This window comes from Zalophus californianus, chromosome 7, assembly GCF_009762305.2.
Source record: "Zalophus californianus isolate mZalCal1 chromosome 7, mZalCal1.pri.v2, whole genome shotgun sequence".
Lineage (NCBI taxonomy): Eukaryota > Metazoa > Chordata > Mammalia > Carnivora > Otariidae > Zalophus > Zalophus californianus.
The window spans coordinates 132,387,459-132,410,187 of NC_045601.1; the positions used below are offsets into that span (position 1 = coordinate 132,387,459).

General features: G+C 42.8%; 1 protein-coding gene across 7 annotated transcripts in view; it reads left to right on the plus strand.

Moving 5' to 3' along the window:
• Window positions 1-22,729, plus strand: part of PHACTR1 (phosphatase and actin regulator 1) — a 551,155-nt gene that overhangs the window by 228,187 nt on the left and 300,239 nt on the right. The window contains exon 1 of one of the 7 annotated variants that reach the window (XM_027601443.2): window positions 13,950-14,227. The exons of 4 other annotated variants lie outside the window; for them this stretch is intronic. The gene's annotated coding sequence lies outside the window, so the exon portion shown is untranslated. 2 more of the 7 variants (XM_027601445.2, XM_027601444.2) reach the window with 2 other exon arrangements.

Genomic DNA, 22,729 nt, shown 5'->3' on the forward strand with positions numbered 1-22,729 from the left:
ATTTCACCCCAACTTAAAAAAAAACATTGGGCTGCCTGGATGGCTCATTTGGTTGTCTGACTTGATTTGGGCTCAGGTCATGATCTCAGGGTCATGGGATCGAGGCCTGTGTTGGGCTCCCCCCACACCCCAACCCCCATTTGCACTCTCTCTGAAAAAAAAAAGCATAATGGCTCTGGGGTAAGTGATTACATGAGACCTTTGTAGGAGCTGATGGGTGTATAAGACACATTCTCTATCCTCAAAGAATCTAGATCTGCTACTGATGAAATCAATTAATTAATTCCTGTTTTTCCGTGACCACGATGGTGTCTCTGCTTTGGTGACAAATGGTGTATCTAATCCAATAATTTCTCCACTGGTGGTTGAATGGACGCCAGTCAATGTGTGATGACTTGCAGAGGTTATAAAACATTTGGGGGCTCAGCAGATCTGAGATACATGTGTACATTTCTATTTTCGATTATATTTAAGAATTTATGATACTCTAAATTTTATGCATCTAGCCTTTGAGTTGTCTTTCTTTTGCCAGAACAATGGGGAAATGACTGATAAAAGATGGTTGTTCTCCATATTTAGATCCTAGGTCATTTTATGGATTATTAACTTCGCCAAACTGCATGTGGGATTAATTGGAAACAATTGCAATATTCTCACTACATTGCACCACTTCCTTTTGTTAATTAAGAGACAATACCCTCTGTTCTACAGATGACAAAAGGGATGGTTCTTCTTTACGACCAGGCAGCAGCCATAGAAAGAGAGGCAGGAATTGCTCTGTGTCTGAGAACCAAGGAGGTGATAGAGGGCAGGAATTTCAGTATGGCAGCTGCAGGGAGAGATGCTGAGTCCAACCTCTGGGCTCTTAGGTACGCTCAGTTCTAAGCGTCTGACTCCATCAGCCCAATTACACTTGTACCTCTCTATTAGCTAGGTCACAAAAGCAAACTGCCTAATAATGGAAAACCATGTTAAAGGGATTAAACAACAGTGGAGTTCAGGAAGAAAGTCACCTCACTATTCACAATTACATATCTATATTTAATTTTTTAATTAAAAATACATTGGAAATAAAATTAATAAAACAATATCTATATATATATTTTAGCAATAAACCTTTTTAAACTATACTCCTTTATTTTGAATTTAAGAGTGTTGGGGATGGAGTGTGTGTGTGTATCTGGGGTATATGTGTATCTCTGTGCTTCAGCAGATCATATCTGTGATCAGAATACCATAAGGGAAATAGCAATTCAACAAATATTTATTGAACATCCACTTTGCAAGCTAGATATGGCAGGAGGACAGAGGAAGATTCTGGGAATGGGAATGAAAGGAATATCGAAGACTTCATGGTGGTCTTTGAGTTGAGATGTTTTCTGGTCACGCAGTCAGCCCATGTGCTCTATGCTTTAGGGACCTCTTCATAAGCAGTTGACCCTGCCCACATCACACTTTCCATTTCTGCCCCTGGTTTCTATCTGGCTAATTCCCACATCTCCTTCAGGTTCCCCTATAAATCCACTTCTTCCAGGAAGCCCTCCCTAACCATTCCCCGAGACTGATCAAGTCCTAACCCTGTGCACTGCTGCAATTCTATTTCCCCCAAGATAGCTCTTACCATATTCTGTGGTTTTGGCATGTTTACTTGTCTGCCCTTCAGGCAAAACGATAAGCTTCATGACAACAGGTACCAAATCCATCTTGCTTTCTATTGTTCTCCCCGTACATTCTCCAGTGTCTGGCAGGGTGTTAAGTATATATTTGCCAAGCGAATGAATGATGGACAAGGGAAGAATGAATGAATGAAGAGGAGTTGAACAGATCAGTGTTTCCCAAACAATAGTTCATAAACTATAGTTCCTAAGGGCTTCCAGAAAAAGAGGAATCCAATATTTAGAAAAAAATGGGTTAAACAAAGCTAGCTAGGTTTACTTGTTGCAGGATTTCTCAGAGCATTTGAAATGCTAACGTGGATATAACCTCCAAGTGGAATGGGCCTAGATTATACAGTATTACCCAGAACTGTATCGACCACAGCTCTTTTTTTTCTGTAGAGCATTTCCTAAGACCGATATTCTGAAAAGAATATAGTGACAAATGGTGCAAAAGACAGAAAATAAGGGAAGTGCATTGTCTGATGAGTTGTTTATTTTTTCAAAAGTAGCTCAAGAGTAAGTAGGGTTGTGGAAGGCAAGAGAGAATTGCAACATGGTGTCCAACACGATAGAGGACTCCGAGACCTAGAAAGACTTTACAGACAGTGCAGCAAGCTGGTGGATTTTTAATGGCAGTCCTCTAGATTGTTAATACATTTTGTAATATTTCCAACTTTTAAATAAAAAAAAAATCAGGCCCATCAATTACCACATTGCCAGAGAAGCTCTTTCTGGCTGGATGCTGACAGTGGCTCTTTTTGCTACACGATTTAGATCAGGATGGACCTAGAGGATATCATAGTAAGTGAAGTAAGTCAGACAGAGAAAGACAAATACAGTGTGATTTCATGCATCTGTGGAACCTAAGCAACAAAACAAACAAACAAACAGAAACAGAAACAGAATCACAAATACAGAGAACAAACTTGTGGTCACCAGAGGGGAGATGGGTGGGGGGATGGGTGAAACAGGGGAAGGGACTTAAGAGGTACAAACTTCCAGTTATAAAATAAATAAGTCACTGGGCTGAAAAGTACAGCATAAGGAATATAGTCAATAATACTGTGATAATGTTGAATGGTGGCAGATGGTGACCACATTTACCGTGGTGAGCACTGAGTAATGCATGGAATTGTCAAATCACTGTCGTATACCTGAAGCCAATATAATATGGTATGTCAACTCTACCCCGATAATAAAACATTTCTAAGATCCTGCATAAACCAACACTTTACTCCAGCTTCCCAAGTATAACCCGAAGAAACATAATCATTCCTGTTACTTTTTTCTGTGATGGCACTAGGTGCCTTGCGACTTTCATATCAGTTAATGCTTACTGCATCAGGTTCTGCAGGAGGAAGATAAAAAGACATGGTAAAGGGACACCTGGGGGGGCTCAGTCAGTTAAAGGTCTGCCTTTGGCTCAGGTCATGATCCCAGGGTCCTGGGATCGAGCCCCACGTCGGGCTCCCTGCTCAGTGGGGAGCCTGCTTTTCCCTCTCCCTCTGCCCCTCTCCCTGCTTGTGCTCTCTCACACTCTCTCTTCAAATAAATAAAATAAAAATCTAAAAAAAAAAAGACGTGGAAAAACTTTTTTTTCAGTTTTTGAATGAGTGATGAATTAATGACGGGAGAAATATCAAAATAGACATAATTAGAAAAGTCCTTTAAAAGCACAAATGTGGGAGCCAGACAGGTCTGGGTTTACATCCGGACTCTCTCCATATAATATACCAGTTATATGACCTTTAGGAAAACTAACATACACATTGCCAGATGCCGTGCTGCGCACTCTCCGTACGTTAATTCATTTCACCCTCACGATGACCCTAGGGGAAGGATGAGCTCAGACATGTTTAAGCAAATTAAATATGTCGCAAGTGAGAGAGTCAGATTCAAACCCTAGGTTATTTAATGACAAAGCCAGTTCCTTTCCACCAGCCTGAAAACTTCACGAGGACAGACGGGACATCTGTTTTGCTTATGTTTGTGTGTCCAGAGTCTGGCACAGAGTAAGCTGTTAATAACTGTTGAATGACCAAATGAATATATGAATGTATGAGTGACTAAGCAAATTATAATGCTGTTTTCAATATACTTTATCTTTTTGAACCTTATTTTTTTTTCTTCTGTTGGCTCCTTGTATGTGCTCGAAGCCTGAACTGAATGGGGTCAGCAGTCTTAGGGATAGATAGTTCATGGTCAAAACAGATCTCTGGCTCCAGAATATTTGGCCATTAGTAGCAACAATGACTGTGAAAGTTGAGAACATCGAGGGTAAAGTGATAGCTGATTGTGGGGGTGCTGTCCCATGTAGCTAAGATGGACTGGATAGTTTGAAACAATTCCTTATGACTGTGACATTAGCATGAAGGCTGAGAAGTGTAGTTGTAGGAAGTATGGGTTGAAGGGAAAGTGTCTAAGTGGAAGGAAATGTGATTATAAAAAGAAAAGGGTGAAATTCCAGCCAGCTCTAAGGCCTTGGGAGCACACCTCATCTTAATGATTGGGACAGGGTTTCTGGTGATGGTGTTGGCACGGGTGGTGGAGGTGAGGACAAAGAATACCTAACGTGAGTCTACTCTGGGTCAGTTTTGATGCTAAGTACTTAACCAGAACCACCTCATTTCTCCTGACAATAATCCTACAACTTAGTCATTATTTTTATCACCTTTTTATACATGTGGACTTAGTAAAGATCACTCAGCTAAATAATAGGGCCAATTTAAACCCTGGTCCTCCCCATTCCAGGGCCTGGGCTTTGAACCCAATGCTGTTGTGCCTTTGGAGAATGTCACAGAGGCCATATTTCTCTTCCAATTAGGTTTTGTTGTGAATTCAACATCTACATTTCTCATTGACATGGATCAGGAATTCAGGAAGGGCTCGGCTGGGTGATTCCGGTTCGTCTCTGATGAGGGTGCAGTCAGACAGTGACCGTGGGGCTGGGATTGGAGCATCTGGGAACTTTCTCTATGCTCTCTCCACCTGGGCTAGGTTGGGCTTCTTCCTAGGATGGCACGGAGAAGTCAATTGCTTATTTGCCAGCTGAATGCTTCAAGAGTAAATATTCCAACTAGTTAGATGGAGGCTGCATTGCCCTTTACGACCTAGCCTCTGTAGTCCCACAGAATTATTTCCACCACACCGACTACAAGCGCGCTCCAAGCCCTCCCCTCCACCCAGAGTCACAGGAAGAGGAATTAGATTCCACCCCCTGGCCAGGAAGTGGCGAGGTTCTGAAGAGTAGGTGGGATGGGAGATACAGTTGTGTCCGACTTTGGAAACCGTAATCTGCAACGTGGAGGTTTAGGGATGGGTGGGGATGGGTAAGAGGGAAGGCACACACATGGAGTACTTAACCATTTGCTGGAGGCCTCTTAACTTAACACCAAGGAACTTTATAAAGGGAGCATTGTAATCTCTTTCCATTTTAGACCCGAGGAAACAGAAGCTCAGAAACGTACCTGGCCAATGTCATTCGGCACCTGCTATACACCAGGCCACCTGACAGACGCTTTTTACAAACACCACCTCCCACTTACCCTTGATTTATTCTTATCTGCATTGTTCATAGGAGGAAGCAGAGGCTAACTAGCTTGCCCCAGTGAGCAGGCAGCAGAACTAGAATTCAATCCCAGGTCTCTCTCTACTTACTATATTCTCCACCTTTTAAAACCTCATTCATTTGCCCCATTATTGGGTCCACAGTGTATCTCCTCCTCCTCCCTGTGTCTTTCTTGGGTCTTAGTCGTCCTTTTTGGATGCATATCATCACAGAACTTCCACATGGTGCTTTGGAGAGAATTAAAGGAAGCATCGAAACCACCTGCCCTCTGGGAAACTGCCCTTTTCTATTGTTCTCCCAAGGCTGTCATATAGACATTCTGCTGAGCCGGCCAAAAGGCAATTTGAAAAATGGCTTCGGAGATTGGCAGCTGCACGACTTGGCAGAGTGAGGTATTAACTGCTCTGGTATAGATGATGCCGGAGGCCTCAGATGTTTTTCCTGTCAGGCTTTGCCTTCCTTCTGGGAAGCTCTGTGTGAAGCAGCCCCCTTTGCTCTGAACAAGAATTTTTTGACCTCATACTTTTCTTGTTTATGGTATCATGGGCCTTCCAAGAGAGAGCAGAAAGAAGCTGGTCTAAGTTTAGCAACCCTGGTGAGCTTAATATGGCTTTGGCAAGAAGATCTCGATACAGAGTCTTAGTTAGTTGGCCAAGAATAGCAAGGGACAAAATAAAGTCATTTTATTTTATTTTTATATTTTTAGTCATCATGTTTCTTTATTTTATTTTATTTTAATTCTAGTAGTTAACATACAGTGTAATATTGGTTTCAGGTATACAAGATAGTGACTCAGCACTTCCATACAACACCCAGTGCTCATCACGAGTTACAACTCCACACCCAAAAAAACCCCAAATAATCCAACTAAAAATTAAACTCATTTTATTTTTTTTTAAAGATTTATTTATTTATTTGAGAGATCGAGAATGAGAGAGAGAGAGTACATGAGAAGGGGGAGGGTTAGAGGGAGAAGCAGGCTCCCCGCTGAGCAGGGAGCCCGATGTGGGACTCGATCCCAGGACCCCAGGATCATGACCTGAGCCGAAGGCAGTCGCCTAACCAACTGAGCCACCCAGGCGCCCAAAATTAAACTCATTTTAAAAACAATCAATGGAAGGGGAGAGAAAAAGAGAAGAGGGAGGGGGGAAGAAGGGAGGGATGGAAAAGGAAAGAAAGAAGGAAAGACTCTAAAAATGAAAAATAAAAAAGATTTTTTTAAAAAGGGATTGATAAGATGTTGGTTGAAAAAGGGAAAAAGAAAAATTCAAAAAAAAAAAGAAAGAAGAAAGGAAGGAAACAGAGGTTGGGGAAGTCAATAATCAGCTCACCATCTGAATATGTGCCAACCCCAGGTTGGTAGAAAGAAGGTTAGCAAGGTAAAAGAAAAGGCGTTCACATGGGCACTGCCATCTCGTGAGCTCCCCCATCCCATCTGCAGGGCTTTGTTACTCTCACGTGATATCTAATTATACTTAATATTAAGAATAAGGGGCGCCTGGGTGGCGCAGTCGGTTGAGCATCCGACTCTTCAGCTCAGGTCATGATCTCAGGGTCAAGCTCAGCGGTAAGTCTGCTTGAGATTCTCTCTCCCTCTGCACCTCCCCCAACTCACGCGCTCGCTTGCTCTCTCTCAAATAAATAAATCAATCTTAAAAAATTAAGGATAAAGTTTTCCATTAATTGACACAGACCTTAGCCGATCATAGACGTGATCTCCTGTAGCACACACAATAACCCGCAATATACTTATCTGCTTTTTATAGATGAGGAAATTGAGACTCGCAGTACCCAACCCTGTAGAGGCAACCCTGCTCCATGCAGTGTATTATGAATCAAGCAGGTAATGGCAAGGGCCGATCCCTGGGGGCATATAGATTGAGTCCAAGAACAAGTTAAATTTTCCCAGTGACTCCTCCAGCCCTGGGCCAGGCCTCCTAGCATGACCCTCCCCGACTCTGAGGCTGTCCCAGGCTCCAGAGTTTCCAGAAACTGCATCAGTAATAGCTTTTCTGTTGACACTAAGACTATTATGCTGTTTATGTGGGTAGAAATATGTATTTATTATTTGAAGCATAAGTGTATTTTCTCTTCATTTCATTTAAATGAGAATTTATTAATCCCTTAGTACATGCACTGCCATTTATGTAGTAGTGTTGTGGAAACAAAAGTAAAAAGAAAAAAAAAACAACAATTAATAAACTTGAGCAACTGACAACGTAGTGGGAAAACAAGACATCACCCCAGAACTGAGTGAGCACAATCTGGGGCACCCATGAGCAAGCCATTCCCTGGCCCCTCCATTTTTCTTTCTTAATTAGACTTTATTTTTAATTAATTAATTTATTTATTTATTTACTTTTAAAGATTTTATTTATTTATTTGAGAGAGAGAGAGCACAAGCAGGGGGGAAGGGGCAGAGGGAGAGGGAGAAGCAGGCTCCCCACTAAGCGGGGTTCCATCCCAGGAGCCTGGGATCATGACCTGAACCAAAGGCAGCTGCTTAACCAACTGAGCCACCCAGATGCCCCAATTAGACTTTATTTTTTAGAGCAGTTTTGGGTTCACAGCAAAATTGAACAGAAAGGACGGTAAGTTCCCATATATCCCCTACCCCACCCACACACACCCACAGCCTCCCCCATTATCAGCATCTGGTCCCAGAGTGTTACATTTGTTTCAACTGATGAATCACCACTGTCCAGTTACTACAAAAACCACATTGACCCATCATTATCACCCAAAGTCTGTAGTTTACATAAGGGTTCACTCTTGGTGTTATACATTCAGTGGGTTTGGACAAATGTATGATGACACGTATCCACCATTATAGTATCATACAGAGTAGTTTCACTGCCCTAAAAATCTCTCTGTGCTGCATCTATTCACTCCTGCCACACACATACACCCCCTCCCTAGCCCTTGACAACCACTGTTCTTTTTATTGTCACCATGGTTTTACCTTTTCCCAAATGTCATATAGTTGGAATCATACAGTATGAAGCCTTTTCAGATTGGCATTTTTTACTTAGTAATAGACACTTAAGTTTCCTCCATGTCTTTTCACGGCTTCATAGCTCGTTTATTTTTTTGTTTGCCTTTGAAGATTTTATTTATTTATTTATTTATTTATTTATTTATTTATTTATTTATTTATTTAAGTGAGAGAGCACGAGCAGGGGGAGGAGCAGAAGCAGACTCCATGCTGAGCAGAGCCCGATGTAGGGCTCTAACCCAGGACTCTGAGATCATGACCTGAGCCGAAATCAAAAGTCAGATGCTTAACCAATGGAGCCACCCAGGCGCCCCATACATAGCTCATTTCTTTTTAGGGCTAAATAATTTTCTGTTGTCTGGATGTACCAAGTTTATTTATCCATGCACTTCCTGAAGGACATCTTGGTTGCTTTCAAGTTCTGGCAATTATGAATAAACCTGCCACAAATAGCCATGTGCAGGTTTTTGTGTCGACAAAAGCTTTCAATCCATTTGGGTAAATACCAGCGGGTGCGATTGCTGGATTCCATGTCAAGAGTTTATTTTGTAAGAAACCACCAAACAAGTCTTCCAAAATGGCTGTACTGTTTTGCACTCCCACCAGCAATGAATGAGAGTTCTTATGGTTCTACATCCTCACCACCATTTGGTGTTGGTCCTTCCACTTTTTAAAGCCCCACTGAACTGAATTATGTGGAAATTACTGGTGAACCAGGAATAAGGCCAAAAATGATTCTGGGCAACAAAATTAAATGTCACATCCTGTGATGTCCATGTGACAGGGTTTCTCAGCACCTCCTCAAAGCTGCCATATTCTTACTCTGTACAAAATACTATTAAGTTAGACTTCCTGCTTTTCCAACCAATTAAGAATTAAAAGCATTCAATAGATGGAGACAATAAACTATAAAACAAGACACATGCATAGCCTGTTAATAAATGAGTTAACAAGCAAGTATGTGATCCTGCATTCTTTGGAGTCATAATTGCACATCAATGTCTCAGAAGTGGTGTTTATAAGAATGACCTTAAAATGATACATGCCCCCTGATGTTTACAGCAACATTATCAACAATAGCCAGATTATGGAAAGAGCCCAAATGTCCATCAACTGATGAATGGATAAGAAAGATGTGAGATATATATATATACACCTAAATATATATAATATACACATACATAATGGAATATTACTCAGCCATCAAAAAGAATGAAATCTTGCCATTTGCAAGGACATGGATAGAGCCAGACAGTATTATGCTTAGTGAAATAAGTCAGTCAGAGAAAGACAAATCTCATATGATTTCACTCATATGTGGAATCTAAGAAACAAAACAAACAAACATAAGGGAGGGAAGAAAAGAGAGAGGCAAACCATGACACACTCTTAACTGTAGAGAATAAACAGGTTTGCCGGAGGGAGGTGGGGGGGATGGGCTAAATAGGCGATGGGGATTAAGGATGGGCGCTCGTGATGAGCACCAGGTGTTGTATGTAAATGATAAAGCGACTAAATTATACACCTGAAACTAATATTACACTGTATGTTAACTAGAATTTAAATAAAAACTTGAAAAAAAATAATACCTTAAAACACTTGTTGAAAGAAGGAAATGGTATTCAAGATGCCACAGCTATTAAAAATTGAGAAGTTCCAGATTTGTGCTTGCAGATTTGTGGTGGAAATTAAATGAAATGTATGTAAAACTTACTTAGCACAGTGCCTGGTACATAGCAGTGCTAATACATATTGGCTGGTATGTAACGATGGTGATGATTGTGATGATGTATCAAGTGGTTCAACAATAAGAAGGGGGTCAATGGAAAAGGAAGGGCATTGGAATTCCTCCAGCAATAATTGAGATCCTACTATGTCCCAAAGTGAATTCCAAGGTAAATAGTATGTGGTTCCTCTCCTTGAGGAAATAACTCATCTAGCATGTCATATAATTACAGTAGAATGTGATAAATGTTATACACATCTATGTATAAAAGTAGAGTGATAACAGAGTTGAAGGGGCTGTTAATTTGGACTACAAGATTAAAACCTACAGTAGGGCGCCTGGGTGGCTCAGTTGGTTAAGCGACTGCCTTCGGCTCAGGTCATGATCCTGGAGTCCCCGGGATCGAGTCCTGCATCAGGCTCCCTGCTCAGCAGGGAGTTTGCTTCTCCCTCTGACCCTCTTCCCTCTTGTGCTCTCTCTCTCTCATTCTCTCTCTCTCAAATAAATAAATAAAATCTTTAAAAAAAAATAAAACCTACAGTAAATACTAGAGCTAGGCTCAAACGATTTTGCTATTTGGTAAGGGGTAGGCATTTTAAGATAGGACATTCCTGGCAGAGGGAACTGACTACACAAAGGCAAGTTGTCCTGGAAATCATGGCACAGTCAAGAATGTAAATCAGGGTAAAATCAAAGAAAGTGTAGCCAGGAGACCGGCCAGAAAGTTCCCTGAAGGCCAGTTTATGATTACCTAGCATATCATGGCTAAGAGTATGGATTTTATTTGGAAGGCAGCAGGTTGCTATAAAGGTCTTACAATGAGGGGCGCCTGGGTGGATCAATCAGTTAAGCGTCTACCTTTGGCTCGGGTCATGATCCCAGGGTCCCAGGATCGAGCCCCGCGCCAGGCTCCCTGCAGGGAGCCTGCTTTCTCCCTCTGCCTGCCGCTCCCCCTGCTTGTGCTCTCTCTGTCTCTGACAAGTAAATAAATGAAATTTTTTTTTCAAAAAAAAAGGTTTTAAGCTGAGAAGCTACATGATTAAATATCTGCTTTCACCGTGTACTCACACTGAAAGCAGGACAGAAACTGAACCTGAATGGGTAGAGCGTGGAGGCAGGGAACCCAGGCGAGGTTCTTGGATCTCTGGGATAGAGCAGAAGTCCTGAAATTGGAGAATAGGGGACGGGTAGACTCTATGGACTGATTGGTCTGTTGGAGGGGCTCCAAGGAGCAGAGGGAGATGTAGAAAGTGCAGTCAAACATGATTCTGAGGTCCCTAACTTGGGCGTTTGGGGCAACCCAATGAAAGAATTTTTTAGAAACCTGAGATTTATTTTTTAATCTTCTCTATCCTCTGGTGACATGAAAGCTGAGTCTTTAATACCATTTCTTTTTTTAACACTTTTTAAAAAATTTTTATGGGGCGCCTGGGTGGCTCAGTCAGTTAAAGTGTCTGCCTTCGGCTCAGGTCATGATCCAGGGTCTTGGGATCGTGCCCCGCATCGGGCTCCCTGCTCAGCGGGGAATCTGCTTCTCTCTTCCCTCTGCCCCCTCCGCCTGCTTGTGCTCGCTCTTGCTCGCGTCCTCAAATAAATAAAAATCTTTAAAAAAATTTTAAGCATTTATTTCTTGAGAGAGCAGAGAGAGAGTGCATTAGGTGGGGGAAGGGCAGAGGGAGAGGGGAGAAGCACAATTTCCCGCTGACCAGTGAGCCGATCCCAGGACCCCAGGATCAATGCTGATCAAAAGGCAGACGCTTAACCGACTGAGCCCCCCAGGCGCCTCAATACTGTTTCAATGCTAAGCTTATTTGATATTTCTTGCTCCGTCCAAGAGAACACCACTTGGTTCAGCATAAGCTAGAACCAAATGAATGCAATTTATTTTTCTAAAAGTTTCAGTTAGGGACAGACAATATGCGTACTCAAAATTCAAGCCCCATATGACCAAATATAGGTCTTGAGGTGGGACCATCCAATGTGGCCAGGTGTGGCCACATGTGGCTATTGAGCACCTGAAACATGGCTACTCCTAATTGAGATGAGTTGTAGATATACAATACATATAATTCATATCAGGTTTCAGAGATTTAGTATGATGAAAAGAATACAAAATAATTTTATATTGATTACATGTTGATATAATATTTTGGATATATTGTATTAAATAAAATATATTACCCAAAATTAATTTCACTATTTTTTTAATGCAACAACTAGAAATTTTTAAATCACATATGTGGCTCACATTATATTTCTATTGAACGCGCTGTCTAGGGAATTCAATTTTTGTGGCATCAATACTTAATGACTATATACAGACCAAGGGTATATTTTATATTATTGCTTTTCTTCCCATTACTGGGGATGGTCTCACCACCTGATGTTTTCTATTATCTTACTATGTGTCCTTATTTTCATTAAGACAGCAGTAGTTACCATAGCAACTGTGGCAACATACTGTATTTACTATACCTAGAGGGGGTGAAATAAATAGACATCAATCTGTCATTCAGGTTCACACACTTTATATTTTTTCATGCGTATCTGGGTCTTTGCAAAACCGAACTCTGAGAGTAGGGAACCTGACTTGTAATTCCTGCGTCACTGGCTTCTTTGGGTCTGTATAAGGATAATAATGATCCCGTGCCCACTTCAGAGGGATATGTGGATAGACACTTACTACAGACTTTGGAAGTTATTCTTCGGGCACAGTATCACTATAACGTCAACACAGTTTAATATAGTAATGGTATCTGATATTACGTCGGAAGCTGGAGGCAGGCAGAAGGGGCAGGATAGTTGCCTTTGGTGGATATGGGTGGGGTGCAGAAGGGAGAAAGACGTCAGACTAGGACAAACCAAAAAAGGGTGATCAATGTTAATATTTATTCCCATAGACTTTAACAGTCCTTTTTAGGCACTTAACACATTCAGCAACAGGGCTCCACTGGCTGGGAGAAGACTGGGAGCCCAGGGACCCCTCCACATACGGGTCAGCCTGGCTTTGATACGGACAGAGCCAACAGGCTGGAGTTTTTTATGTTGATCATCCTGTTTCATTGATGCTTTAAGTGTTAGGCTCATTTATGCCATGTTGAGTTTCTCAAAGAGTCTCTCATGGGCCAATTCTATGTTTTAACATATTTGCCCCTCAATAAATATCTCAGAGATGACACAGATGCTAAGAAAGGGAAATTGGGATAGACCGAGATGATTCTTATCACCTTCACCCAAGACAGTCCTGTCTTCAAAATACCCAGAGATTTGCCTTGAGGATTCAGTCTGGGGGAGAGGGCCGGGGGAATTGGCTTTTAAGAGGTATTTGCATAGCAAGCTATGGCTTTTCAGTGGGTTGTTCTGCTTTTCTGAGGAGGCTGGGGGAGGGTTTATGATGATCAAGGTCAGGTTGGGGAGGGGGGTTGACTAAAGAACCCCCTCAACCCAATTTATCCCTTTCGCATTTTCAGGGAACTTAGATATGTGGCAAAAGTAGTAAACACGCTGGGTTTGTTTGCACAGGTGTTATAAATCTATGCACTCCACCATTTGAAAACTCATCAGTAATGTATCACATCTACAGCCACCCTAAAAGAAAAATCAAGGAAAGTGCTACAGTTACATCCTGAGATGTTACACGTTCAGAAATCTCTGCTAACTCAGCATTGGCATTTAAGAGGTCCTCTACCTAAGAAGAATCAAAACCAAAGGGAAATAAAAAATGCACTGCAAAACTGTAGCACGCCCCTCCCCCCACAGAAGTTTCACAAAAGGTTACTTGTCAGTGGTGTTTACAGGGGGAGGAGGAGGCAGGTGGGGGGACACGAGGGGGGGTGTGGTTTTCTGATCAGAACTCAAAAGACACAGTTTGAATTATATAATGGAGCTGCTGTGAGTCAGGTGACAGGCTCACTGAGTAATCCCCTGCAGAAGGAGACAAACTGCATGTTAAAAAGCTCAACAAATACTTATAAACAAACAAACAAACAAACAAACCCAGGCCGTGAGTTCCAGACTTCCAAGCTGCAGTTTGCTCTGAATTCTCCCCAAGCTGAAACAGCTGGGTGGGTTTGGCTGGGTCCGGAGACTCGTTCGCAGAGCCTGCTGCTGCGGACCAAGTACAGGTCCGCGGGCGGGGGTTCTGGTTGGATCACCGGGTTACTTTCTGTTTCATTTCGAAATGTTCCCTGCTTCTGGAATTGGTTGCCTCCAATGTCAAAGAAAACGCATGACTCCTTGGAGACTCCAGCCAGGCTTTTAAGGACTGGGGCTTTGTGAAGGTAAGAGGCATCCGTGCCCTGCCTGCCCGGGAGCGGCCGCCTCGCAGTGGTCTGGGTGCGAGCAGGGAGCACCAGGAGGAATCTGCCAACTTGTTCTGGGATCTGAACGAGGCCAGAGAAACCATCTGTGGAGGGGTTTTAAGGTTAGCAAAGGGGTAAGGTGGATCTTTCCCGCTAGATGGGTGGCCAGCCCGTCCATGGTGAGGGGAACCGGTCCCCAACTCCCGTGGGCCCCCTTCCCTCCCCCATTCCGTCCTACGGAGGAGTTGTCAGCAATGAGGGACTTGGCACGGCTGGCCCGGGGCCGGGAAGAAGGCGAAGGGGCTGCCTGGCACCAAAGAACTGCCTGGGTGTGTGTAGCATGTGTATTTCAGAGCCCGACACTTGAGGAGACTGTTGCTCAGTCTAAGAAAGCCCAGCTATTAGAAAACACATCCAGAGGGGAGGATACTTGCGTAAGCAAAGAGCCTCGGGAAACCTGTAAGGTAGGCGTTTGAGTAGTTTTAAATAATTTTATTGCTTTTCGTGTATTTGTTAGCTGGATTTTGTATAGGTTTTATGTTTTGGTTGGGTTTAGAGAATTCGCTTTTTGGAGCTGCCAGGATGGACTGATTTGGTTTTCAGTCTCTGGACCCGTTCATAGGATGTCTTGGAACCCACTGGTGTATGGGATGCAGATGCCTGGAAGTCAGAGGACATTGATGGTAAACTGGCTGGCGATGTTTTTCAAATCAGGGGATTCACTTGCAAATCTCACTGCAGTGGAGGCTTGCCCTGGACCTCTGGGCTGAGGCAGGCAGCACTTAGGAACCTCAGGACGTTTCTGACTTAAAGAGACAGGAAAGGAAAAACTGGGTCAGCAGTTGCTATTTGCCGGGGAGGTGGGCGCAGGGAAAAGTTGTGGATGATAAAAGAGAAAGATGATCAAGGAGATAGAAGGATAAATCCTGATTTTGGTGACATCCCCATTGCGGGCTGTGGCATTTTGAGGTTTGAGGCGTGACGATAAAAATCAATATGGCAACTGATAACAGCTCCCGGGGCATCAATAAGAAAGCTATAATGGATTCTTTTTCTCACTAACTCCTAGAGACCTCGGGAAATAAGCAAGGGGTTAGTTTCCAAGAGTTCCTTTCTAATTGCTCTTCTTTTTTGGCCACACTGAGGTGCCCTAAACAAAATGTGGTGATGTTAGAGCCAAAGAGGAAAACTTGCTGTGTAAGAGGTCTAAGAAGGGATATTCAAGTTTTTGGCTGCCCCCACCCCTTCCCCACTTTACTCCCCAGTTTTTGGTAAATTATAGGAGCCGAATGTGTCTAATATAAACAACTCTTTAGAGAGGTACAGGGATTGCTGTGAGAGGATGTTTGGATTTCACAATAAAAATGATCACGGTTCTTGAATCCGTGAGACCACGGACCCCATTTGGGAACAGAAAAGATTTGTTGATCATGAATTTTCTAGAGTCCTAGCTCTACTGTGGCCCTATCACCCCCATCTCTTCCTGTGCTCAACGAACACAACTAAACGATGACAACAGAGCCAAAAGGCATAACGTAGTGAGGTTTCTAATTAAAGCCCACGTTTGGGATAGAGACAGTATAATATTATAAATATTCATAATATAAAAGAGCTGCTCATGGAGCCCCCTCCGCAGGTCACGGCAGTCCCCTGAAAAAGCACTCCTTCCATAGTGAGTTCCTTTTATCCAGATTTCCATCTGTTGAAACCGATGGAAAACCTGCATTTCTGCACTTCAATAATATAATGAGAACTGAGATTCATAAGGATGACCTCCAGACACCACAAGATCCGTCAGGGCCTTTCAGATCACAGAAGACGATGTGGTGCTCTGACTAGTTTTACTTTTGAGTGCGTTGCCTTGCACTCCAGTGCACTGAAGTTTGGTAACCGCCTATATCGTGGTTTTCCACCCCAAGAGACAAGAACTTGTGGTTTTACAAAGGGATTTTTGTGTTAATTTCAAGGTGAGGCACAGTCTGGGAAATGGGGTTTGGAGACCAAGATACCAGGTTTGGAGGTCCATTTCTGGGACGGTTCAATAATTCATGGGACAGCTGGTCAGAAGATGCGAGACAGGCAGGCTTTTGAAAATCCAGTCCTTGCAGAAATGTGGATACTTTATTTAAAAGCATAAGTCTTTTGTGTTCAGGCTGACTTGGGTTTGCCTTCCTATTCTCCCACCTATAAAGTCAGTGACGTTGGGCAAGCTTCTTGACCTTTCTCAGCCTGTTTTTTCATCTGTAAAATTGAATCGTAACGGTACTTACCTCATCGGTTGTCTGGGAAGTGAATAAAATGATGTATAAGTAGAACAGCTCATAATATAATTCTGGCATAAGTAGCATCTAATAAACAGTAACTGCTATTGTTATGATTTGTGCTATTTAGTGACCACAAAATAGTTGAAAAATGGGGCCACATTTTTCCTTTTAATATCCCAGAGAGTAAGGAATAATGTGCAACTTTAGAACAACATTCGAGATCCGCAGAATGTTCTGGAATGAAGTTATTAGCATATCTGTTCCTCTGGGGGAAGAGTCTATTGAACTGGTTTAAGCCACATAGGACCTCAATGGCAGAAGGGGGGTGGCGGGTAGGAATGCTTCTCTCCAGACTTGCTGCACCCTACCCCCTGGATCACACTGCTCCTGATGATCTCACCAGGGGGCGGAGGTGGGGCAACAAAGCCAAAGAAGCCCTCGTCTCTAGAGAGCCTCAAACACCTTCCCGCCGATGGAGTTTAGTGTGGCCGACTTGGTTTTCCCCACTTCAGCCTGCTATTAGTTGTGGCTCTGCTGGTTTTTCCTCCTGAATTGCTGGGCTCAGACACCCTACAGGTGTCTGCCCACGTGACCAGCTCATGCAGATGGGTGATTGTGATCAGGACTCCAGGCCTCCAACGGGGACAGCACAAAATCTGCTACCCTTGTGTAAGCCCCTTACAGGCTCTGCTTCTATTTTTCTCTCTCCGTCTCCTAACATGGAGATTTAATGCCTCCCATCAAGCAAACTCCTGATCATATGTTATAAAGTCCAAAAACAGCTGTAATAATTAATCTAAAGGATAAATATGTCAAAAGTCTTGCATTCCATGGGTATTCTGCTTCCTGTAGAATTCAGCATCCACAGTTACAGGAAGGTGCTAAGAGAGGGATTTCATAAAAGATCATCCAGGAATAGCCTGGGCTTCTCAAGAAAACTAACTGAATAAAAATTACCCCCACACATACACAATGGCAGAGTTAAGAATGGTGGAGAGAGTCTTCTTTTAAGAAACGCACCACAAAATGGAACTGGAGGGTGTTATGCTGAGCGAAATAAGTCAATCAGAGAAAGATGTATATCATATGACCTCACTGATATGAGGCATTCTTAATCTCGGGAAACAAACTGAGGGTTGCTGGAGTGGCGGGGGGTGGGAGGGATACAATATAAGCTAAAAAAAAAAAAAAAAAAGCAGGAGGGGAAGAATGAAGGGAGGGGGAATAGAAGGGGGAGACGAACCATGAGAGACGATGGACTCTGAGAAACAAACTGAGGGTTCTAGAGGGGAGGGGGGAGGGGGATGGGGTAGCCTGGTGATGGGTATTAAAGAGGGCACCTTCTGCGTGGAGCACTGGGTGTTATATGCAAACAATCGTGGATCACTACATCAAAAACTAATGATGTATGGTGATTAACATAACAAAAAAATGTAAAAAAAATGCACCCCAAAGACAACACAAAAGTCTAAAATGAATAGAAACAGAAGCAAAATCCAGTAGAATTACAGATAAGTCACAAGATTCAAAAGTAAAGAAGCAAATTTTGAAACGTAAAAACGCCCCGAAGTTGGAAATATGATAATGCTAAGGAAAAAGAAAAAGGAGCAGAATGTGGGAGAAACCATAGAGAGAGCCCTGTAGCTCTCTGAGTCAGCCCTGTAGCCTGAGTCAATCATTCCTCATTGATAAAATGGTAACAATAATCCCTACCCTACTCCAGGGGTTACTGAGAGACACAAATGAGAGACTGTGTCGCAACTGGGAAGATTGACGAGAACCTTAGAGTATTCCCTCAACACTGTTGAAACCTTGAACTTTAGCTGAACCTGTCAGTAGGTTTTAATAACTATTTAGGATTAAAGAAAATTGACAAAAAGGAAGGAATGTGCGTATTACTAAAAAAACAGGATTTTCAGGGCGCCTGGGTGGCTCAGTCAGTTAAGCATCTGACTCCTGATTTTAGCTCAGGTCATGATCTCAGGGTTGTGAGACTGAGCCCCCGAGTTGGGCTCCATGCTCAGCAGGTAGTCTGCTTAAGATTCTCTCTCTCCCTCTGCCCCTTTCCTGCATGCATGTGCTCTCTCTATCTCTAAAAAAATAAATAAATCTTAAAAAAAAAAAAAACCCATAGAATTTTCTTCTTAGGAATACAGAAGAAAAGAAAATCACCTTGGATAATCTATAGCTAATGAATAGCCAGTAACTACTGTATTCATTTGCTAGGGCAACCATAACACAGTACCTCAAACTAAGTGGCCTAAACAGCAGAAACTTATTTTCTGATAGCTCTGGAGGCTGGAAGTCCAAGATCATGGTGTTGGCAGTGTCGGTTTCTCCTGAGCCCTGCTCTCCTTGGCTTGAAGATGGCTGCCTTCTCTCTGTATCCTCACATTGTTCAACCTCCGTGTATGCACATCCCTGGGGTCTCTTCCGCTTCTTATAAGGACACCAGTCCATTGGGATTTGGGCTCTACATATATGACCTCATTTACCTTTAACTACCTCCTTATAGGCTGTATCTCCAAATACAGTCCCATTCTGAGGTACTGAGGGGGTTAGGGCTTCAACATATGGACTGGGGAGGGACACAGTTCAGCCCATAACATCTGTCAATTAAGAAAGCTCATTAAAAGGTGTGTTCCTGTTTTAGAAATGTATCAGCTCCCTAAAGGAAAATGGTATCTCCATAAAGGAAAAATGAAATCTCCAGATTACCATGATGGAGAGACATCACAGAAAGTAGTCTGGTAGACCTGGCCCAAGATTCAAGAGGAGTTTGGCTTCCTGGTGTATTTCCACTAAGAGGGGAAGGGAGGAGCTTGTCTTCTGACTTCCTCCCAGGTGTTCTGTCAAAGAACTAGCAGACTAGTCCCTGTCACGGTTGCATCTCTATGGTGATAGCTGTTCTGGAAAGATGGATTTCACATTGTTTGGAATTAGATGCTCCTCTGAGGTCCAAAGGATTGTGGCATTTCATTGGCTCATTTCCCACTTCCTTTCAATATTCTATCTTTTGAAGGAAGTCAAAGATTGATCCTACCATCTGGGGTCCTGCCATGTTCAGTGTGATCATGCACACTTTTCCCCATTTCTTCAGTCGGTTCACAGCAGTGTGAACAGACATTCAGTGACATGGTTGTTGGAAATACATGCACATGTACACATATATGCACGCACACACGCACATTTATTCATTCCTGAAACAGAATTTGTGAGTAGAGAGGAAGGTGTTTTGTAAGTGACATTTGCACATCATTTTCTTTTTGAATGTCAGATCTTTGATTTCAGAGAAAGAGATACGGGGCCTAGCTCATGGCTGAGGTGTCCCCACAAATATGAGAAGCACCAGGGAACTGACGCTTATTCTCCACTCACAGGCATGAAAAGGCTCGAAAGGGGAAGCAGGTGATTCACAGGTGTTTGTAGATAAGAGTGAGCATGCTCACTGCCTTCCTGTGGGCCCTTACCGCTCACAGCCTCACCTTTAGGGGACCATCTGCACACTGTGGTAGGGCAGGCACATCCCAGCCAGATCCAAACAGGAAACATGAGATTGTGCAAGCAAGGCATACCTTGATTTTCTTTTTAAAACAACTGGCAGTGGTGAAAAATTCTACTAGAAGGAACAATGAAGCACACATTTAGGAATTTGTAAAACACGCTCTTATGTCCTTTTGCATTAAAAACAAGGTATGCCTTAGGGGCGCCTGGGTGGCTCAGTCATTAAGTGTCTGCCTTTGGCTCAGGTTGTGGTCCCAGGGTCCTGGGATGGAGCCCCATGTCTGGCTCTCTGCTCGGTGGGGAGCCTTCTCTCTCTCCCTCTGCTTTTCCCTCTGCTTGCTGCTGTCCCTGCTTGTGCACTCTCTCTCTCTGTCAAATAAATAAAATCTTAAATAATGTGTGCCTCCATGCCCAAGGGGAAAGAATTGGTTCCCCGAGCGTCATGATCATACCTTCTGAGCCGGCTCCTCATGCTGTCTCAGCACAAAGAACATACTACTTTCTTGGCAGACAGTTGTCCCCTTCTACCAGGATCCATTTCAAAGGCAGGGGAAGGAAGGTGTTAGTACACTAAATTAGTTTGCCCAACCTTCAAGCCGTTTGGATGCAATGTTCTCTCCAAGTGTCAGGTGCTCTTGTCTGGGTTATTAGAAAGAGGCTGTTGAAACTATGATGCAATTTAGAGTATGTCAGAGCCTGGATTACTTAGCACTTATTTGAAGGTTCATGACTTGCCTGAAAAAGGACCTGGAGCCTGAAAACTTTTAAGGGCACACACTCGGGAACAAGCCATCAGACTTCAAGAAAAACTAATACTGGTTCCCTTAGGCTTTCAGATAAGTTGGGAACATCAATTAGGAACTTATTTATTTTTATTTTTATTTTTTTAAAGATTTATTTATTTATTTATTTGAAAGAGAGAATGAGAGAGAGAGCACATGAGACGGGGGAGGGTCAGAGGGAGAAGCAGACTCCCCGCTGGGCAGGGAGCCCGATGCGGGACTCGATCCCGGGACTCCAGGATCATGACCCGAGCTGAAGGCAGTCGCTTAACCAACTGAGCCACCCAGGCGCCCTATTTATTTATTTTTAAAGATTTTATTTATTTGACAGATACACAGCGAGAGCGGAACACAAGCAGGGGGAGTGGGAGAGGGAGAAGCAGGCTTCCTGCAAGCAGGGAGCCCGATGCGGGGCTCGATCCCAGGACCCTGGGATCAGGACCTGAGCCGAAGGCAGACGCTTAACGACTGAGCCACCCAGGCGCCCCAGGAACTCTTACTTAAGTTGGTTCGTTCACATATAAAACTTCCCAAGTAAAAATGTGGGTTTTTTTTTTTTTTTGATAAAGCAAAAAAGTCACTACCTTGGGGTTTTTGTTGTTGTCGTTATTGTATTTCATCAGTAAGCGCTTACTGTCTACTGAACTAAGAGCAAAGTGTTGTGAAAAGAGTTTTGCAGGGGAAGAGAAGATGAATCAGATCTACCGTAGCTAGAGAAAAAACATGTACATAAAAGTTTTATGAAGATACAGAAAATGACAGTTTCATGAGAACAGAAAAAAAATGGCTAGTGAAGTTGAAAAAAGATATTAATTCCAGCTAGAGAGGGCTTTAGGAATGTTTTTAACAAAGGTCTTGAGGGATGAATAGGTATATTTCAGTATGGAGCGGGAGGAGAGGGAGTGAGCAGGAAGCAAAATCATACCAGAGGCAGGTGAGCAGGCCAGTTTTGTGGGAGGAGTGGGTGAAAAGAAACCAGTTGTACATACATTGGAAAGAACTTGAATATCAATCAGAAAAGGACATGGTGGGAGCTTAAAAGTATGCTTAGGATGGGGTGAATGGAGAGAGATGGTGAGTGCAAAAATCAGTTACAATGTTATTGCAGGAGTGCAGAACCAAACAATGGTCAATAATAATGATAATACAACAACTAGCTCTCACTTGCTGAGGGTCTAGTAATTATTGAGCATTTCCTTTAGATGATCAGCTTTCACCTGCCCAGCAGACCTGGGAGGTAGGTCCAAATAGACTTGATCCTCATTATTCATGGGTTCTATATTTGCAAATTTGCTTATTCGCTAAAATTTATTTGTAGCCCCAAGACCAATACTCGTGATGCTGTCAGTCATTCATAGACATGTTCAGAGCAGCAAAAAATTTTGTACCCCATGCACATTCCCAACTGAAATCAAAGAGGGTGATGCTCTGCCATCTTGTTTCAGCTCTCATACTGTAAACAAGTGTTGTTTTCATGGTCTATTTAATCTAATGTTTTCCACATTTTTTTTTTTGCTTTTTCTTGGTGACTTTGCTGTTTAAAATTGTCCCCAAGTGTAGTGCTGAAGTGTTCTCTTGTGTTCTCGAGCACAAGAAGGCTGTGGCGTGCTTACGGAGAAAATATGTGTGTTAGATAAGCTTCATTCAGGAATGAGTTACAGTGCTGTTGGCCAACTTCAAGGTTAATGATTCAAAAATATATACTAAATAAGATGTCTTTAAACAGAAACACACATAGGACAAGGTACAAATTGATCAGTTGGTGGAAATATTGTGACCAGAGGTTCACGGGAACCTTAGCTTATGTTTCGCCAAGGAGCAGTGGTTTTGTATTCACTAATTCAGTATTCACAGTGACTTTATTGAAGAAGGCTACTTGAATATCAAAAATCCTATAGCACTCTCCTTTCCACAGAGGAGTAAGCTAAGGC